Source organism: Myodes glareolus, chromosome 19 (genome assembly GCF_982192425.1).
Source record: "Myodes glareolus chromosome 19, mMyoGla1.1, whole genome shotgun sequence".
NCBI lineage: Eukaryota > Metazoa > Chordata > Mammalia > Rodentia > Cricetidae > Myodes > Myodes glareolus.
In genome coordinates this window covers 12,620,538-12,640,347 of record NC_142044.1, presented here as the reverse complement: position 1 = coordinate 12,640,347, position 19,810 = coordinate 12,620,538, and the positions used below count along the sequence as shown (strand labels likewise).

The 19,810-nt window shown below is 35.7% G+C and overlaps 1 protein-coding gene across 1 annotated transcript in view; it reads left to right on the top strand.

Annotated features, from left to right (window-relative positions):
- Positions 1-19,810, top strand: part of Csmd3 (CUB and Sushi multiple domains 3) — a 1,053,984-nt gene that overhangs the window by 650,796 nt on the left and 383,378 nt on the right. The window lies entirely within an intron of this gene.

Genomic DNA, 19,810 nt, shown 5'->3' with positions numbered 1-19,810 from the left:
TTTGTAATTATATATTAACATTTATAATTTTATATTGTGATGTTATAATAATTATAAAATAATGTAATGCATATTAATATTTATAATTTTAATATCTATTGACTATGTATGTGAACATATGTTAATATATTTTAAATTGATATTTTTATAAATAATATTAATATATGAGCATATATATTACACATTATATGATAAATTACATATTAATTTATAAATGCATACATAGATGCACACACAGGCACACAAACACACACAAGCATATGCATATAAAATTCAGAGCTTTGGGCACATCTTTAAAATAGTTTCTAACTTTTTGCCTCCTCTCTTATATGTGCTCCAACTGAATATAATTTTTTTTTAGTTTCTCATTTGTATCTGCTGATCTGAGAATACCTAATATATATTTTTAAATAAAAAAGTACAATCATTACCTATAAATTACTACTTTCATCAGCTTCAACACTTTTGCAGTGTCTGTCCCATAATGAGGGAGCTTCAGTTCATGTTATTATGCGTCCCTAGTGGGTCCTTTTGTTCGACTCTCCTTCCTGTCTCCTTTCATCAGTGTTCATCTTGGCATCAGAATGCTGACACAGATGACTTCAGAATACAGTTTGAGACTTCCATCCTTCTTCATTTGTAATGGGCTACTCTTCTGAGAACTGGGATTGTAATAAGCTCCCTTTGAAATTAATGGAGCTTCGCAATAAAATGGATAATAAGAAGAAATAAAGCAATGTTCTATCTTAATGTCATACATCGCCATTAACTGGCCCCTATTCCTTACTTTTCTTGGTTTCTGACTCTGAAGCCAGTCAGAAAGTGTTGTGTAGCTATGTGAAGGAAAAATAGAAATAGAAAGAAAGTTGGTTTTAGGAAAAAGAAAGGAATAGCACCAGGTCTCTGTGTCAGAAATACAGGACAGGGAACATAGATAAGATGAATGTCAGAGGTGTGCAAAGAAAGGCCGGTATGAAAGCAATGCTAAGTGGCATCACAATGATCCTTTGGCATAGTGAACACCTATTTCAGTCAACAGAGGCATGATATGAGCTGATTTCGCCATTTCTCTGGATGTCGTTTTCAAGTCTCAGTGGGTAGAAACAAAACACTTCCTGATAATTGCTGAATTTCATTGCCTTATTTGTCTAACTAGGGCATTGATTTTAAAGTTGACTGACGCCTAACTACATGGGGAGCTAAAACTAATGAATTCATAACAACAAATCATTTTGTGAATCACTGCTAATTCTAGAAGGCAATTTTCCACTACCTGTGAAAAATGGATGCTATTTATTTTTTGTAAAGTGAGGCACAGTGTGCTGAACTCTAATCTGGCACAGGCCATTAAGTTCTCCCAATATCTCAAGGAGATGCTTTATGAATTTCTTGAAGGAGACTTTTTTTTCCTCCTTGAATAAAACAAGTCTGTAGCTTTCCCTCCTGATGGTGTTTTCAAAACCACAGTGGGAACATCCACAGGTCAAAGCTGAAACCAAGAAAGGCAGGATCAACATTCACCAGGAGTGATATTCCTATTGCTTTTGCAAGGTTGCCCACATCGCAGGCTACACTTAAAGTTGGTTTCTTATTCAGACAGGCTTATTGCTAGCAAATTCAACCTAACTTTGGAGACAGGGGGTAATTTCTAGTTCCTAATTAAGATCTATAAGGATTTTCCTGTTCATGGGTTCAATTTACAAAGTTCTACACAATTATGATTTTTAAAAAGCCTATGAATATATAAAAGATCAAATTTTGCTTAAGAAAAAATAAAAAATAAATAAAATAAAGCACTCTTCTCCCATCCCAAACTACTTCCCAACTTGGTACTCAGGCAATCTTGTTTAGTTGGGAAATGGTATATGGATGCAATGTTCCTGTGGAAGAAACATTCCTCTCCTTTTTGATCTTTATATAGCCTATAATTTGATATAATTAATTTTTATTTTTCCATTCAAACATTTCCACTTCCTCCCCTCCTCCCATTCCCCTCCTGCTCTCCCACTCCCCTTCCTCCTTCCCGCTCCAGTCTTAAGAGAGGGCAGGGTAACCTGCCCTGTGGGACGTCCAAGGCCCTCCCCCTTCCATCCAGGCCTAGGAAGGTGTGTATCCAAATAGACTGGGGTCCCAAAAAGCCAAAACATGCCATAAAAACAAGTCCCGGTGCCATTATCAATGTCTTCTCTGTCAGGCCCCATTATCAGCCACGTTCAGAGTCCGGTTTGATCATATGCTCATTCAGTCCCAGTCCAGCTGGCCTTGGTCAGCTCCCATTAGATCAGGCACATCATCTCAGTGGGTGGACCAATCTTTTGCGGTCCAGACTTCCTTGCTCATCTTCTCCCTCCTGCTCTTCAACTGGACCTTGGAAGCTTAGTCCAGTGCTCTGATGTGGGTCTCTGTCTCTATCTCCATCCATCGCCCGACCAAGGTTCTATGGTGATATTTAAGATATTCATCAGTGTTAGTATGGGACAAAGCAAGTTCAGGCACCCTTTCCTCTGCAGTCCAAGGGCCTAGCAGGGGACACCCCCGTGGACACCTGGGATCCCCTCTAGAGCCAAGTCTCTTGTCAACCCTAAAATGGCTCCCTAAATGAAGACATCTTCCCTGCTCCTATATCTGCCCTTCCACCATCTCAACCCTCCCACTCCCCCAAGCTCTCCACAATCCTTCCTTTCTCCCTTCTCTCTCCCCCTTTCCCTTTCCCCCACCCCACCCCCATGCTCCCAACTTTTGCTCAGTGATCTTGTCTGCTTCCAATTTCCAGGAAGATCTATATATGCTTTTCTTTGGGTTCTCCTTATGATTTGGCTTCTCTAGGCTTGTGAAATATAGTTGCATTTAACTTATACTTACTTCTTCACCTGAGTGTGTAAATTTAGGACTCCTCAGTCAAAGAAAGAAGGTTGTTTTATCTCAATTCTCTTTGGAATGGAGTGGACAATGACTTTCCTCCACTGTGGCAAGCAACATACTTGGAACTTTCCTAAACCTCCAAATCCTGGAAACTTTAATTATTTTGTAGAACACCAAATGATGGACCTGCTGATATCATTTCCTTTGATCAGCGCTGCTATATAGAAGGAAAATTCCGAGAAATAGTTTGCATAACCGTGATATTTTCATCATGGACAGTGGGAAACGCCTTTTTCTTAGCCATCTTGTTGGAACAAATGATATCTCTCTCATTTTCTATGAAGACATTTTTGTTATTGTCTCTACCTTACATGACCTTATCATCATTACTCAATCTTTGTTCTCATACAGTATCTCAAAGAAAGAATGAAATATATATATTATCTAGACTCTGAATATTTTTATTTTTATGTGGTTTATTATATTTTTATTATTACATTTTTAAGATCCTCTTTAGTCTGAATCTGTCCTTACTGTGTATCTCTAACCATTTTGAGAGAGAGAGAGAGCAGGATTCTGCCATTTTGCAACTCAACTTGCCATGGCCAGGGGACTTGGTTCTGTACCACAGCTTGCATGAGAAATGTGAACTATGAAGCTGCTCTTGAGTCTATTTTTGTATGTTTAGAACTCTTTTTTAAAAGATTTTTCCAGGCTTTATGTGGAGATACATCTTCCACATTGGGTGCCATATGTCAACAGATGGAGTCCTTATTTTGTTGACCACCTAGTCCCAAATAATCATATAAAAGCTCATTTTAATTATGAAGTGTTTGGCCTGTAGTCAGGCTTATTAATAATTAGCTCTTAAAACTTCAATTAACCCCTTTTTAGTAATTTACATTTTACCAAAGGCTTCATGTCTCTACCTGTTCTTTAGCACAACTTATTCCAAAACCAGTCAACTTGCAATTTCCTTAATCCACCCTTTCTCTCTCTGAATTTTTAGTTTCACTTTCCTGCCTACCCTTGTTCTGTCTTGCTATGGGCTGAATGTACTTCATTACTAACCAATGGAAGCAATATATATTCATGGCTGCAGAATTATCCCATAACATTTCCCCTTTCTGTCTAAGGAAAAAGGGAAGTTTCATCTTTAACATAGTAAAATTGTATACATCAGAATAGCTATCAAGTAAGAATTATAGTTAAAATATCTAGTTTATTTGTATTTGACAAAATTAAGAAAAATATTTATTTATTTATCTATCCTATTTTGGAGAGTTTAAAGTTTTATATCTAATTTTTCTTTTATCATAATTAAGAAAACTATAACTATAATTGTCTAGTCCTTAAATCCATCAAAGACCTAAGAAAGAAATAATATCATCTGAGTAAGTAGGAAGTGCAGGTAAGAAACTCCCATAAATTTTGAGAAATTATAGGAGCAACTGGCTGCCTGGGCAATCACCCAAGTTTCCTCTGGAATACTGGGGAATTCATCCTTGGTCTACAGGCCTAGAATATCTGACACACCTTTTTCAGAAGCAGGGAATTTTGAAGGACTGTCCTATCTTGTTTTTTCAAAGTTTTGCAGTTGCATTTCTTACATTTTATTGGTACAGTAACTGTCAGCAATTATGGCAAGGACAGTTTTTTTTTCATTCCAACATGACAAATATTTGTCATAAATAGAATAAACTCCATATGGAATTTCCTTGATGCCCATAATGTTTTATGAAGTACATTGGTGCAACCAGGAGCAGAGGCACCTCAGTGTCATGAAAAGTCTAAGTTATTAAATTATTTTAAAAGCCATATTTCTTAGAACTCTTAAGTGCTTAAAGAAGATTACCTATCTATCTGAAATATGTCTTGAAAACCTAACTTTAAGTTTGACTGTTATAGATAACTATTAATATGTGTTTTTAATTATAGATTATATTTTTAATTGACCTGCATAAACACAATACCTTAAAATTAATGTTAAACATGAATTAATAAATTAAATTTCATACAAATGAAAAATATTTTGAGATTAATATTTTTATTTTAATGTAAACTCAATAATCTACCATTTCCTTCCATATTTCTAAAGCATCTCCACAAAATGCAGTTTTTATTTCATGGTTTTTTCCACAATGTCCTATGGACTGCACATGTCTTTTTATTGTTTTTTAATGACATATCTCTCTATAACTTTCCTAACAATTTAGCTGTTAAATGACTCAATTTTCTAATATGATCTAAAACAACTCAGAAATCATATGAAAGGTATAAAAATTGGTGAGCAAGAAAATTTGATATTTATTTCTGTGATTTTAAGTGTATACATTTTATATAGTAGATGCAATTTTCACAAATTTCTCCCTAAACTACCTTTACATTCAATGTACTGTAAACTTGAGTTAATCATCATCACCAATTTATCTTTATCTTCATTTGAAAGCTTACACAATTGCCTCTTTAATCAGTTTTATCTTCCCTTATCTATCATAGGCTCTTCTTATATGTGCTCAAAACTCCGACCTTATATGAAGGCCCTAAGTTAAAGCAGACACTCACTGCTGGCCCCTTTCCCATAGGATGATGAGTTCACCCATAAAATGATTATAGTGTTTTCACCTGAGATGCTGTCCTGTGGGATATGAAGTGGAAGCATTCGCTCCCTTACTGCATAAAATAAAACATCTTTAAAAGAAGAGAAAACTTTTTTTGTCATATCTTTTCAAGGTACTTTCTGATTTTAGCCCAAGTTTATAAATGCTGGCTTCTGTACTTTCCAGTAATAAACCAGCGAATGTATTTGAAGACAAGTTAAAAGAGGTATCATACCAAGAGACTTAAAATTAAACAAGAAAGATATCCTCAAGGTGTCAAACAATGAGGTCTAACTCACCTCGAGTTTTCTCTTTTATATAAAAAAAAATAACAAGGTAGTTGAATGTAAATTAGTTCTCCTTTCTCTGCTGTAAACACAGAAAGTAATCCTTCCTTGGTATGAGGATTTATATCCTTTGGTTAATGTCAATTTTAAAAATAAAAAATGTTACAGAACCACAGTCAAGAAGTCAGAAGCATAAGGGAGTTTATATGCATAATGAAAATGTGGATTTACGTAGAAATTATCAACAATATAACAATTTGTTGTAGATAATATTGTAATTACAGTATTATAATATATACAATCTGAAAAGTATATTTTATAGTTCAGTGTTCGCTAGTCTTATGCCAACTTGACACAAGTTATAATCATTTGGGAAAAGGAAAAGTCAATTGAAAAAATACCTCCAGTACTCTTATTGATTAATGATTAATTATGACAACATACAACTTTGTAGGTGATGTCATATCTGGGCACATGGCTAAAGAGTGTATAGGAAATTATTTTAATCAAGACTTGGAGAGCAAGATAGTTAGCACTGTTGCACTCATTCTTATTGGTCTTATTAATAAAAACCTAGAGTCAGATATTAGGGGTGAAAGACGAAAGATCAGAGAAACAAAGCAACCAGCCACTAGTTCTTATCTCTCTGAAACCCTCAGACCGAATGTGGTATCCTGTTTCTACAAGTCCTCAGATCGAAAGTTTTCTATATGAAACCTCAGACTGAATCCTGACCTCTTGTCTCCTCATGTTTTACATTCCTCATCCTAGCCCTATCACTTCCTATCTCCACCACCCTAGTGTTGGGATTAAAGGCAAGTGACTCCCAAGTACTGGGATTAATGATGTGAACCCCCCACTGCCTGACTGACTATGTTTCTCTTTACGACTGGCTCAATATTCTGTAGCCCAGGGTGGCCTTGCACTCACAGAGATCTGAGTGCCTGTGACTCCTTAGTGCTGGAATTAAAGGTGTGTGTCCCCACTGCCTGGCCTTTATAGCTAACTAATGGCTCACTCCATACTCAGATCCTTAGGCAAGCTTTATTTGTTATAGCACAAACAAAATAGCACCACAAAGCAGTACACACCCATGACCCTGGCTTCGATTCTGGCCCTGGGTTTCAGTCTTCAGTTATTTCCTTGATTTCCTTTGCCAGACTGTGATGTGGAACTCTAAGCGGAAATAAACTCATTTTTTCCCAAGCTGCTTTTGATCATGGTGTTTTGTCACAGCAATAAAACCCTAATTAAGAAAATAATTAAAAATCAAATTGCCTTAACGACTGAATTCTTAAATTTTATAAATTTTTATGTGACATAAATACAAAAAACTAAATTTCACTTAATTAAATATATTATTGTGGCACAGCTTTACTTCCTTTTCTCATTCTTTACCTCTACCCTTATTCTTTGTTGGTGACTGTTCCAGAGATGTTTTGAATATTTTACTGTTTAGAACACTTTGTTAATGATTTTTATACAATATATAACTTTATATAACCCTTTTATGCTGATATCTCTGAGTTCTGCTTGCAGCAAATTTCTGTTTTCTTTTAAAAAAATCTCATGTACATATTGAGGTTTGTAATTTAAATTTAGAGGTAGATTATTTCTCATTTTATCTGAACCTATTTATTTCCTCATACTATGTTTTAGTCTGGATTTCTTAAGACTCCGGTATATATGTATTTTCCTCCATAACGTTAAAATCCTCTACCAATTACAAGGAAGTCAGTTGTGCCCTCTCTAATCTAAAGAAAGTTCCCAGTAAAAATAAAAATGAAATATTGGTCTTTCTGGTTATGTAATCATGTTCTTGAATATGATTAGGCATAAAATAATGACCAAGCTTTTATATAGATAAAGAGGATTTCATTTAATGAAATGTATTGGAAGAATTACATAATTATCTTGGCTCAAAGCTAGTAATTTAATTAAGATGTGAAGTTAAAACTGACTAAATGGAAAGTTGCCTCTTGTTAAGTCTCATAATAATTTCAAACAATATGGTCTTTGAAGACTTTCTAGCCAGAAAAACAATACTAGCATGTGACTGTGAAGAATCAAAGCCAGTGTTCCTTGGTTCCTATTAATAATAAAGCTAAATAATAAATTCCTCCATGGGCAATGGAGTTCTAGAGACTCTTCTCTATCAGTAACAAGTTTGGGCACTTCATTCTCAACCCATTTTTCCTGAAGATAAGGACTTAAGAAAAACTGATGTATCTTTTTTCTTTTGTAACTGTTAGGTTCATGGGGTATAGCGGTTTTCATTCACTCCTGTGTTGTAGAGTAGATAATAATAGCTTCATCGGCAATCCCACCTGAATGCAAGCACTTCAGGAGACTTGCTCATAGAAAACTTAGATCCGTATGTGAAATAAAGCCTGCAGTTCCAAGCACATGTTTGCTTCTTCACTGACTTACAGATAGCTATGTCTTTCATGGATAATGAGCAGTGGAAAAGAAAATTTTAAATAGCTGGCAAACTAGAGCCCTGTAGTTCCAACAGTTTGACAATTATAGATGTAAGTGTTCTGCATTGACCAAGTACCAATGTAGGTTCCTGGTATTGACTTCTTTATAAATGACATACAAGAAGAGATCACAAATTTATCAGAAGAGCTGAGAGCAGAGCAGTACCTAGAAATGGTTGAGTTTACTTTATTGGCTTATCAAGTATTGAAAGACCTCTCTCCCAATTCTTTGACTTCATAAAAGACTCATTAATTCTCTTAATGTGACAGCAGCATTTTCAATACTTGGTAGCACCACTACTGGGGGATGACCTCCTACTTACTAGCCTTTACTCTTTCCACAAAGGAAAACTAGAAAGTAAAAAATGTGCAAGAGGCTGCTAGTTCTCTATTTCAAGGGTGGGACTGAGAATCAGCAAGTGGGGCCCTCCCACAACACAGTTCTCACCACTACTCAGAGAGGTGTCTTAGATGAATGGATAAAAGAAATAAAAGCATTTGAGAATAAAGTTTTAAAAATGTTTAAAGTAGTTATAAAGTTAGAGTATATTCCCAACGTATTTGTTTTTATGAAGAGGGCAATTTGACAGTGCGTATTTGAAGCAGAAGTCAGGAAAAAAAAAAAGGTGAGAATGAAACCACGCTTTGTCTTTTGCTCTAATGATTTTACAATGCTCCATAAAATGCTTACTCAAGCAAAAACTGCCTTGTGCGCAGAATAGATCTCCCTGAATTACTCTGGTTTACATTCCCTCCTACTCCCTAGTGAGATATCTGGGAAAATTTTTAGAATGAATAGGATGGAACTGGAGTCCCTAGAGACCGGTTTGGGGGCATGGTAGGACTTGCATGCCTGATGAACTTCCTCATTGAAGATAAGGGATTATCTCCTGAATTTCAATCAGCCAAAGAGGAATGGAAGCCCTTCTGTATGGACATGATGCTTTCTGTGTAGAGAGTTCTTTTGAAGAAACAATTAGAGCAACAACTCTATGCATATATTAGAACTTATTTGTAATTCTAATACAATGTCTGTTCACACATAAACATTTATCTCAAAGGAAGAATCCCTTTTTTAATTCATATGTTATTATAATACTGAGTTTCCTTTGTAGGACTAGCATAAACAAATAATAGCCATCTGCAGAGTTTATCTCCTAATTTTTCCTAGCCTAACGTTGAAAAAGGAATAGAAGAAACTTGACAATTGAAAGAGAAGTGGAATTAATATTCAAGTTTCAGAAATACTTAAACTCTTCCATTTCTGAGAATATAGCTTCACTCTTTTTAACGATAGTTTAAATATGAATGTTCTTTAATTTGGATGAATCATCATCCAATATGTATATTATTGATATATCTAATGATCATTTACCATAACTCCAAATATAAAGCAAATTAAAGAAAGGCAGGAAAATGGAGGCATTGGTGTATGATGATGTGAGGTGCTGATTTTATCAGACACCTCTCTACAGCAGGATCATCTTCTCTCACCAAATGCTGGAAATGATTTTACTGTTTGTTTGTTTATTTTAAATTCATCATTGTTAAACTTACAATCAGAACTCAGCTTTACCACTTCATTTGTGAGAACTCAAGTATGACCTAGACACTGACATCACCCTTTGTTGTGACCCTTCTAATTTCCTAACAACTCTTACTGAAGAGAATTTTATCTGAATTCTATCTGAAAAAAATTGAGTCATGTAGGTCTTAAAAGTATATTGTGCATTTTGAGTGTGTTCTACTGTAGTAAAAATAAAGAAAAGAACCAATGTTTGAATGCAAATTATTTATAACAGATTTTATGCGTTATAAAAATTAAATTGCAGAAATTAGTTTGGTCTTCCTCGTTTTTCTCACATGGTGTTTTCATTGATGCAATATGAGAAGGGTAAATGTATCACAAATTTTGATTGGTCTTAATAATCAAAACTCAGAGTCAGATATTGGGGAATGAAAGTGGAAAGGTCAGAGAAGCAGAGCACCCAGTCACTAGAGTTCTTACCACAATGAAATCCTCAAACCAAAAAGGGTTCAGCTCTTGTCTCCTCCCCCCTTACATATCTCTCTCTGACCAGCTGTATCACCCTCTCCACCTTCTTAGTGCTGGGATTAGTGTGAGATCTCAAGTGCTTGGGTCTAAGTTGTGAGCTCTGTTTCTCTTTAAGACTTGCTAAATCTTGTGTAGCCCAGTGTGACCCTGTTCTCCTGAGCTTCCTGCTTCCTCCTCGCAAATGATGGGACTATCAGTGTGTGCTACCACTGCCCAGCCTCCATGGTTAACTAGTACCTAGTTCTGTATTCTGATCTTCAGGTAAGCTTTATTTGTTAAAGCATAAACAAAATATCACCACAAGGACAGGCAACAAGCAGCATCTCATTAATATACTCAAATTATTCCCCTCACTGTTGGCTTTTCTTTTTCTCAAATACACTCTGACAAACACATGTTAAGGGAAGAAATGTCTCATCCTGGCTTATACATCCAAAAGGGATACAATTCATTGTGGTGTGGAAGAGACAAGACGCTTGAGGACTGACTGACAGTCAGAATTTCATGACAAAAGGATGTAAGGCCAGGCTACAACACCTCAAACCTTCTGCTAATGCATTATCCCCTCTTCAAAGTTCTACCTCCTAGAGCTTCTAGAAACTTCACAAACAACAACAACTGTGGACCAAGGGTTCAAATCTATGAACCTATGGTGGATATTTCTAATTTATGCTGCAATAGTCCTTTACTTTTTAGCAACTAGAAAGAGACAGCATTCAAGAGATCTCTGAGATATACATACACATATATTTTTCAATATTCTCCTATGTATTTTCATGAGGTCGATAGCATGATAGCAATAAAAATAGCCTGAAGTAACACAGCAGGCCTTTATGTTAACAGTGTGAATTTGGGATCCTGTTTACAGCAGTAGAACTGTATTCTGAAAACCTACATTTTAACACGCTTCCTAGATACCCACACATGTTTAAATACTTCCATTTTATAATTCCTCTGTAGTTGTTTCTTAGTCTTTGCCTTTTGAGTACCCACCGCCCAACTCCTAAATAATATAAATGAAGACTTACTCTTATTTTTGAAGGCCTGGCCTTAGCTTGGCTTATTTCTAACTAGCTTTTGTTACTTTAATTATCCTGCCTATCTTCTGCCACTTATCTTTTTTACCTTTCTCTATTTTATAACTCTTTCTTTTCTTCTTATTATGTGACTAGATGTTTTGCTGGGTTGCTGGCCCCTGGCATTCTCATCTCCTTTTTCTTGCTCCTGGCTTTTCTTCTAATTATTCTCTCTTCCTGCCAGCCCCTCCTATCCTTCTCTCCTGCCTAGCTACTGGCCATTCAGATCTTTATTAGACCCATAAATGTTTAAGACAGGCAAAGGAACACAGCTTTCACAAAGTCAAACAAATGCCACATAAATGAATGCAACACATCTTTGCATCATTAAACAAACATTCCAAGGCATAAATGAACATGACACATCTTAAAATAATATTACACAGCATTTCTTCAAAAAAAAAACTTCACAAATTTATATGAACTTTTGCTTCAACTTTTGCTTCTCTTGAGCTAGAAAACACAACTGTCATTATCTTTTCTCCTCTCATGGTAGCGTTTTCACCACCAATCTGTCTCCTCTGCATATGTTTTAAACCATCCTTTGGCAACTCCCCAGTCCCCCACCCACCACTTCAGAAAATTTTCTATCACTTCTCTGGAGCATTGCCCTATTCCCTTGCATATCTAGACTCTCCCCCTGAGCTCAAACATGTATGTATTATATTTTGTGTTGACTACATCAACCTGCCTTGGATAAATTTTCTCTAAACCTGAGAGACAAGTCAGTGGTTAACAGCAATTGATGCTCTATCAGAAAATCTTACTACAATAAGAACACATGTGTCAGGCAGCTCACAAATGCCTATTGAATTAAATCCTGTCTTCTGGTCTCTACTGGCTCCCACTTACACATGCTATTCACTCACACAAACACACATGCACACACATAAAAATAATAAAATGAACCTTTAAATTTTTATGTCTATGGAGAGCAGATACATGATTGCAGATTTTCTTTCAAAAACTTATAGCAGATAATAAATTATGTAATGTAGCAGACACAAACGCTTTTATCAAAAAATGAGTGGAAATGATTGCAATAAAATTGGTAGCCTGGTGTTTAGAAGCATCAACTTATATGAAAAACCTTTGAACAGAATGACCTAGCCTTGCTTTCCATCTACCTTCTGCTCCACTAAAGCTAAAGTTAGTAAGCATTACTTAAATAAATATTTTTCCTAGAAAATTAATACTATGCACTTACTATGGAAGTGGTTCCTAACTTGTAATTTAAAGATTTTGATTATATCTAGTCTCCATAATTACCTGGGCCCATGAGTCCTATCATATACTGTATGAAGCTTTTCAAAATTTAAAACTAGAAAAGAGAGACAACAAAATTTACTTTTCTAAGTAAATAGTCTGTAACTAAGTAAATAGTATATAAATAGGCTATTGCGGATAACCATGATAAAGAGGGAAGATGGAAGATAACTGCTCAGAAAGATTCTTAAGCCCTGGTGTGAACTTGAGAAAAGTGCTGGGGAAGGTAAACAGGAAGAATGCCCAGTGTGATTAGCTCATTTATGTTCCCTCGCTGGAACTTAATGAAGTGACTTCCTACCCTCCCACTGAGATTAGGCAAAGGGCTGTTGATGATGTTCAAGATGAGAGGCATAATTCTTGGGCTGTGAAAATTGTGAGAGTCTGATTAACTGTGGGGAGATTTGTATCTCAAAGGGAGAGAGAGTAATTTATGGTTTCTAAAGTAAATGTTGCAAGTCACAGGAGGCGGGCCATGGGGCTGTCTCTAATACTTCCTCAGACTAAAGTTGGAGCTTTTTAAACTCTAGGAATTATTTTCACTATTACTAACTTCTTGATTTACATGCTTAGGATCATCAAAGACCCAAACAAAAAGTCCATCGTACATTTGGTGATATAACGGCTATTGACTAATATTTAACTTTACATAAAAAACATTTTACATACTGTACCACTCTATTTTCCTCAATATTCACTTTTAATGTGGATATAAAGAATATCCACATTAAAGCTTTAACATAGCTTTAACATAGTTCTGAAAAGAGCTCCAATAAATATATTTTTTTTTGCATATTCTCTATCCTGATTAGAGTTACCATTGCTGTATTGCTGGAGGAAAAGACCTATTTAGCAGGAAGCTGGATGCAGGAGCAGATGCAAAGGTCATGGAGGGGTGCTGCCTACTGGCTTTCTCCTCCTGGCATCCTCAGCTTGCTCCCTTATAGAAGAACCCAAAGCGAAACCCAAAAGAGTAGCACCATCCACAGTGGTCTGCGCCCTCCCAATCAATCGCTAATTGAAGTGACATAAACCTAAGCAGCATGCTCTCCAAGTTTAGCACTAAATGGTATTGACTTTTATGTACAACTCCACTGTGCTTTGAGTTCTCCATTGCTTTTAAATGAAATCAGCATTCAATCTGTTTTATATGACAATGATGTAAGAAACATATTTTGTTCTTTTATATTTTTATGTCACATTGGGTCACCAAGAAATATTTTTGACTTTATATTCTCAATACATCATTTAGCTTTTCCCTGCAATAATAGCCTCATCTCAGATACTGAATAAGTCTTACTTAACTTTTTTTAAAAAGTATCCTTTCTGATCTCACAAATGCATTGTGCATGCATGAGCGATCAAATTGAAACCTCAACCTAGCTCTACAATTTTTTCAACTGTTTATCCTGATTCAATCATACATCTTCACACTGTTCACTTCATATACAGATGTACAGAATCCTTCATCTCTTCTTTCCAAAAATCTTATCCTCCTTAAAAAATTAAATTAAATATCATCTCCAAATCCTTTGTGTTCTCCATGTATCTACATGAGCATATCATCTTCATAGGACTTAATTATTTTTATTGTTTTCTTTTTTTCCAAAATAAAAATCAGATCCATGGCATCTTTGTGAAAAAAAATATTAACTAATTTAAGAACTTTTAAAGTTCTGTGTAGTCAGAATACCTTCTGTCAAATTTTTGATTGATAATATGTAAATTATTAATATTATTTATACCTAAAATCTTTCAAGATAGCAATGACTCCCCCTCAACCTGCCTTTCTGAGACAGAGTGTCATGTATACCAAGCAAGCCTTAAACTGTCTATGTAGCTAAAGGTGACCTTAAGTTTCTTGTTGATCTGCCTCTACCTTCCACATGCTGGGATTGTAGAATAACATCATTACAACCAGACAGTGCAGTGCTAGGAATTAAATGCAGGTATTCATGCTTGCTAACCATGCACAGCACCAGCAACTGAACCAGCTCTTCTGCTTTACTTTTCTGTTTTGTTTTCCTTTATTCCTTTGTTTCCCCTCTGCTTGTTGCCTACACCGCACTCTGCCTTGCTGTGTAGCCAACCGGGCTGTGGACGTGCAATACTCTGATTTCTGTCGTCACTGGCCCCCAAATCAAAGAAGCTGGTATTAGAGATGTGTGTCACTTTCCCCGGTCCAGGAGTTGTCTTTGCATACTGCTGGACAGACAGGAACAAATTTAAAAGTTATTAGTATGCTGCATAAATAGTATGATTGAATGAATGAATGAATGAATGAATGAATAAGTTACTAAGTGGGTTTTTATAAATAGGCCCTTATGCTTTTAGGTTCTTTCCTGGTAAATAGTTCAAAATTTCTTTTTTCAATTAGAGATAGTTTCTTTCATTAAATTCTGTCTTTAGGTATAAAATATGTATGTATTTCTTCAGTATCAACAGTTTCTATTAACTTTTTAGCATTTGGGAGAAATAAGTATATAAAATTTGTTATGTCATTGCTGTAACTTAGGGTAAGTCAAAAGACATTGTTCAACGGTAATTAAAATGAGTGCTACCTGAAAGAGAATTATCACACAATATACTATTTATATATATATGCTGTATCGAGCCATAATGTTTAGATAACTAATGGATTTTTTTGTATTATCACTGATATTGCAGCTAGTTTTTCCTAAATGCTATCCGTCTTGTAAACATTATCATTATTACCAGGTGCTGGTTTGGGAAAGCATTTCATTTCTGCTTCATTGTTGACTATTTGCAAACCTGCACGGCTGTCTGCGTTTATTCTCCTTGTCCTCTTCCATGTTCCCATCTCACTTACGTCTTCCCTTTGCTTGTCTGAGCACTCAGGGTTCTTTGTTGTTGATGCCCTGCAGTTTCTCTGTCCTGGCTTTTGCTGGACAATCCCTCCGATCAAGAGACTTGTTCTGAGTGTCCTAGCATAGCAAACCTCTCTCTTCTTTGACTTCAGATCTTCTACAGTGTCTGTCTATTCTCAGGCCTTTGGAATGATAATTTTGGAGAGAATCTACGCCAGTGTGTGTGATGAGCGTTATAGGATGACTGGCGATCACTGAGGAAGGGCTCTACTCAGGAATGACCTTTCAGAAGACACAGAGACATCTTTCTGTTATGATTTTTTTAAAAGAAACCCACCCATTTCTCTCGCTCACTCTTTGGATGGAGGGGTCAGACAAAGGGGCTCTTGATGCTTTACTTTTTGACAACTTTTTGGCTCCTTTCTCAGCTGTTAATTTTATGACTAATTACTTCATTTAATGAATGAATGCATCAATGCTTTCAGAGAGCAGCTTGTGTTGACGACATAATAGCGCTTTCTGACAAATGTGCTTCACGTTCTTTGCTCCTTCTCTATGTGAAATACTCGCTGGTGTCTTTTCAATTATGTAAATTTAAGTGACTATTGTGCACATAGATTAATATTTGAAATATATAACAACCCTACATGAAATAATTAAATTATATGTCATTCAACTGGAAGAAGAAGTAATTCTGATATGACTATGTGGGTTTGGCACATGGATAAAGTCAGGGATTATAAGAAATGTCAGACATATATAGCAAGGAAAAAAGAAAAATGACTGCCTTTTCAAGTTGCTGTCCCTTCCCCGTAGGTTTGTCTTACTATTGATAATTGCTATTTACTACAGCGTGCTATTGTTGATGTGGTCTTAATTTTCACCCAGAGTCTGGAGTCTGGGAGGGGTCTGGGCTCGGTGAGACACGGAGATATTTTTAATAGTCTCTAAATGTTTTTATTATTTCTTAAAAATTTTAGCACGAGTGCTCTTGTAACCTGTTTAATATGCTGGAAAATAAGCAAGAAACAACCTTTTTATGGTTAAAAGACATTAGGAATTTAAAATATAGAGTGCATTCATTACAATTTTTAGCCTTTTAAATGTCTCTTGAGATATAGAAATATTAATCTTCATTATCTTGGGTTTCCATAGGTGAAACTGGAGCTTCAAAAACAAAAAAAGAGGGTTGGCATTTTATATCGTCGACATCAGCATTTGCATGAAAGAAAGAGAATTAGTAGTGGGAAAAGTTCTTCTTTGTGTGTGTGTGTGTGTGTATGTGTGTGTACGTGTGTGTGTGTGTGTGTGTGTGTGTGTGTGTGTGTTTGCATGTGCCTGTGCATGTGTGGTGTTCATGTATGTGTATTAGTGAGGTTGATTGGTCTTCCACCTTCTTCTTTGAGACAACTTCTCTCAATCACATTCAGAGCTCACCAGCCCTGTGAGAAGATGCTTAGCTGGCTTCGGGAGGCCCCTTCTCTGCCTTCTGAGGCTGGAGGTACAGGGGGCTGCTGAGCCCACTGGGCAGTTAGTGTGTTCTAGGGGTCTGAACTTGTTCCTGTTGCTCTTGTGCTGAATACTTTAAGTGCTGAGCCATCTGCCTAAGTCCCATGAAAGCATCTGATGCCTGCTAATCATCATGCCTCTCCCAAGAGCTCCTAGAGAGACTCTTATTTCATAATAATCATAATAATAACCAGCACTGTCAAATCCATACAGATCCAGGCAAGCACACCAGAAGGCAGCTACTATCACTCCCATTTTAGACAAAGAAAATGCTGCATGTGAGTGTTAAGAAATATGCCAAGGCCATGTGCTGAGGATGTGGGCATAGAGTCTGAGCTCGGACAGTTTGGTTGCACATTATATAGCTTCTTTCTGCTTTTCTCTGTCTCATATTTAGAGTCAAATTTCTACTGTAACTAAATGATGTTATATTTTGATAATATAGATGATTTAGCACAATTAAATGAACAAAAAAGAAGTAATCCTCATGACAATGGTCTTCTTAGAAAATTTTTAAGAAACAATGTTGGATTCAGTTAATAAGTGGTATTTGGTTTATTAATGAACAGTCTTGTACAAATAGCATGTGTAATAATTTCACATAAAATTACTTTATTCAAGTCAGATGCTATGTCATATGTCTGTAATCAAGAGCTAGTGTGGCTGAGACTGGAGGATTACAGAATTGAAGCTCACCTAGACACAACAAACAGTGTCTCATAACAACAAAAGTGAATGTCAAACCAATAAAAACTATGCTCAACTGAATGTTTTATAGAGAATTCTCTTCTAAGGTTTTGTACATTTACTATCTTATTTGTCTTGTTTTAAGTTATTTAAGAATAACAGGAATCAAATTAGTATCCAAAAATCGTACACTTAGAATAAAATAAAGCAGAGAGGAAAAATCAGCAAAGAAAAGCATAAACAATAAGTTAAAATTTGTTTGTTTAGTTTGTTTGGGTTTTTTGCTTTGTAACTTCACCACCTATTAATAAAACTAAGAAACAGTATTAAAGGGATAGTTTCTATTTTACTGAGGCCTGGAAATATATTTGATTATTTCTTGTTTGGTCAATATTTTAAAAAATTATCTTGTAATTTAAGTTTTGTCCTGTGTTGTATTTCTTGTGTAGTGCATATTCATGTAGCCAATGTACAGTGAAGGGCAGAAGGTCAGATGCTGGGCAAAAGTTATGCCATGTAGTTCAACATGGAAAAAACTAATGAAGAGCATTAGGTAAATGTTCTAGCTACAGCATGGTTGGCAGGCCCTGTGAGTGCATAAGATAAGGAAGTATTTTATATAGGATAGTCCTTCGTATTCCTCGGATGAGATTTTGTTAATTTCAAGTAAGATGGCTGTTGTAGCTCAAAAACTAATGATAGAGTTCAGGATGAGTTGGATATTGGACTACTAGTTAAACATAATAGAAGTAGGGAAAAATAAGTCTGAACTTTCTGACTTACACTACTAGATACATTGTCATATAATTGAGAAATTCCATAGATGATAATGTAGCACCAGTTTTTAGAAAATGATTTGAGTCTTTTCTGACCTATAGAACATTAGTCAGTTGTTCTCTTACAAGGTTGCTTATCCATCTCTACAAAAAGATGTAAATACTCAGAAAATTCTAACAATGCTTACTCTGTGGTTTCAATTGTATTTGAGTTTAAGAAATACAGAGAATAAAATACATTAATTATAGTGTTAAGTAGAAGTTTAAATTTAATGTAAAAAATAAAGCAGATCAAAATACATGTCTAGGAATTGGAGACCTGATAAAACTAAAATATAGAGCATATTGTTATGTGAGACATGTCAAAAGATAAAGTAACAGGTGAGAAATGGTAGTAGAGGTTGAATTATTGATGTTGAAAACTCTCTTAGTTACTTTTCTATTATTGTGATAGACAACAAGGTCAAGACAATGTATATATAACAGAGATTTTATTTGAGGCCTAACAGTTTAGAGGGTTAGTTAGAGTTCAAAACCGTTATGGCAAGGGTCATGGCAGCAGAAATGGCACTGGAGCCGTATCTGAGAGTTCACATCCTGATTCACAAGCACATGACAGAGAAAGAGTCACTGGAAATGGTGTGGGATTTTGAAACCTCACAGGTGGACCCCAGTGACACACTTCCTGTAACAAGACCACATCCCCTTACCCTTCCCAAACAGTTCTCCCATCTGGGGACTTAGCATTTCAACATTCGAGGTTATAAGGGCCATCCCTTAGACAAATAACTGGATAAACCATGATAGCAACTCTGGAATAAAGAAGGCTCACAATACAGACAATGTGAATTAAGAAAATTTGACAACACAAAGAAGAAAGTAAGAAGGAACCGAAGACTGACAATGTACGTATCACATCAACCTGAAGCTAAAGAACAAAATACACACAAAGTTTGGAAAGAAATCATCTGGAGACTTGTGGATAACTAGTTCTGAGCCAATCTCCTAAGTGTAGCCATTTAACAAGTTTACAAGTATATTACCTCTGCAAAGGAAAATCCTTAATCACAGCTAAAGGATTACTACATGGATTTCTACAGTTAAAATAGTATTTACAACAATATTAATGAATGTGTTAGGGAGTTATTTAAAACCATAGTTGCACTAGGTAGAGTAGCACATACCTACCACCTCCCGACTTGGAATGCTAAGCACAGAGATTGTGGTGAGTTATTCAAATGGGGCTACAAAGTAAGTACCGTGGTAACAGATGCTGAAAAAGAAGATGAAATAAAGATATAGAACAGTAGATATGTGTTGAAACTGAAAAGATTTTACAAAACTCGCTCTGAAAATTCTATTGTGTTCTGTGCTTTCTTCTTT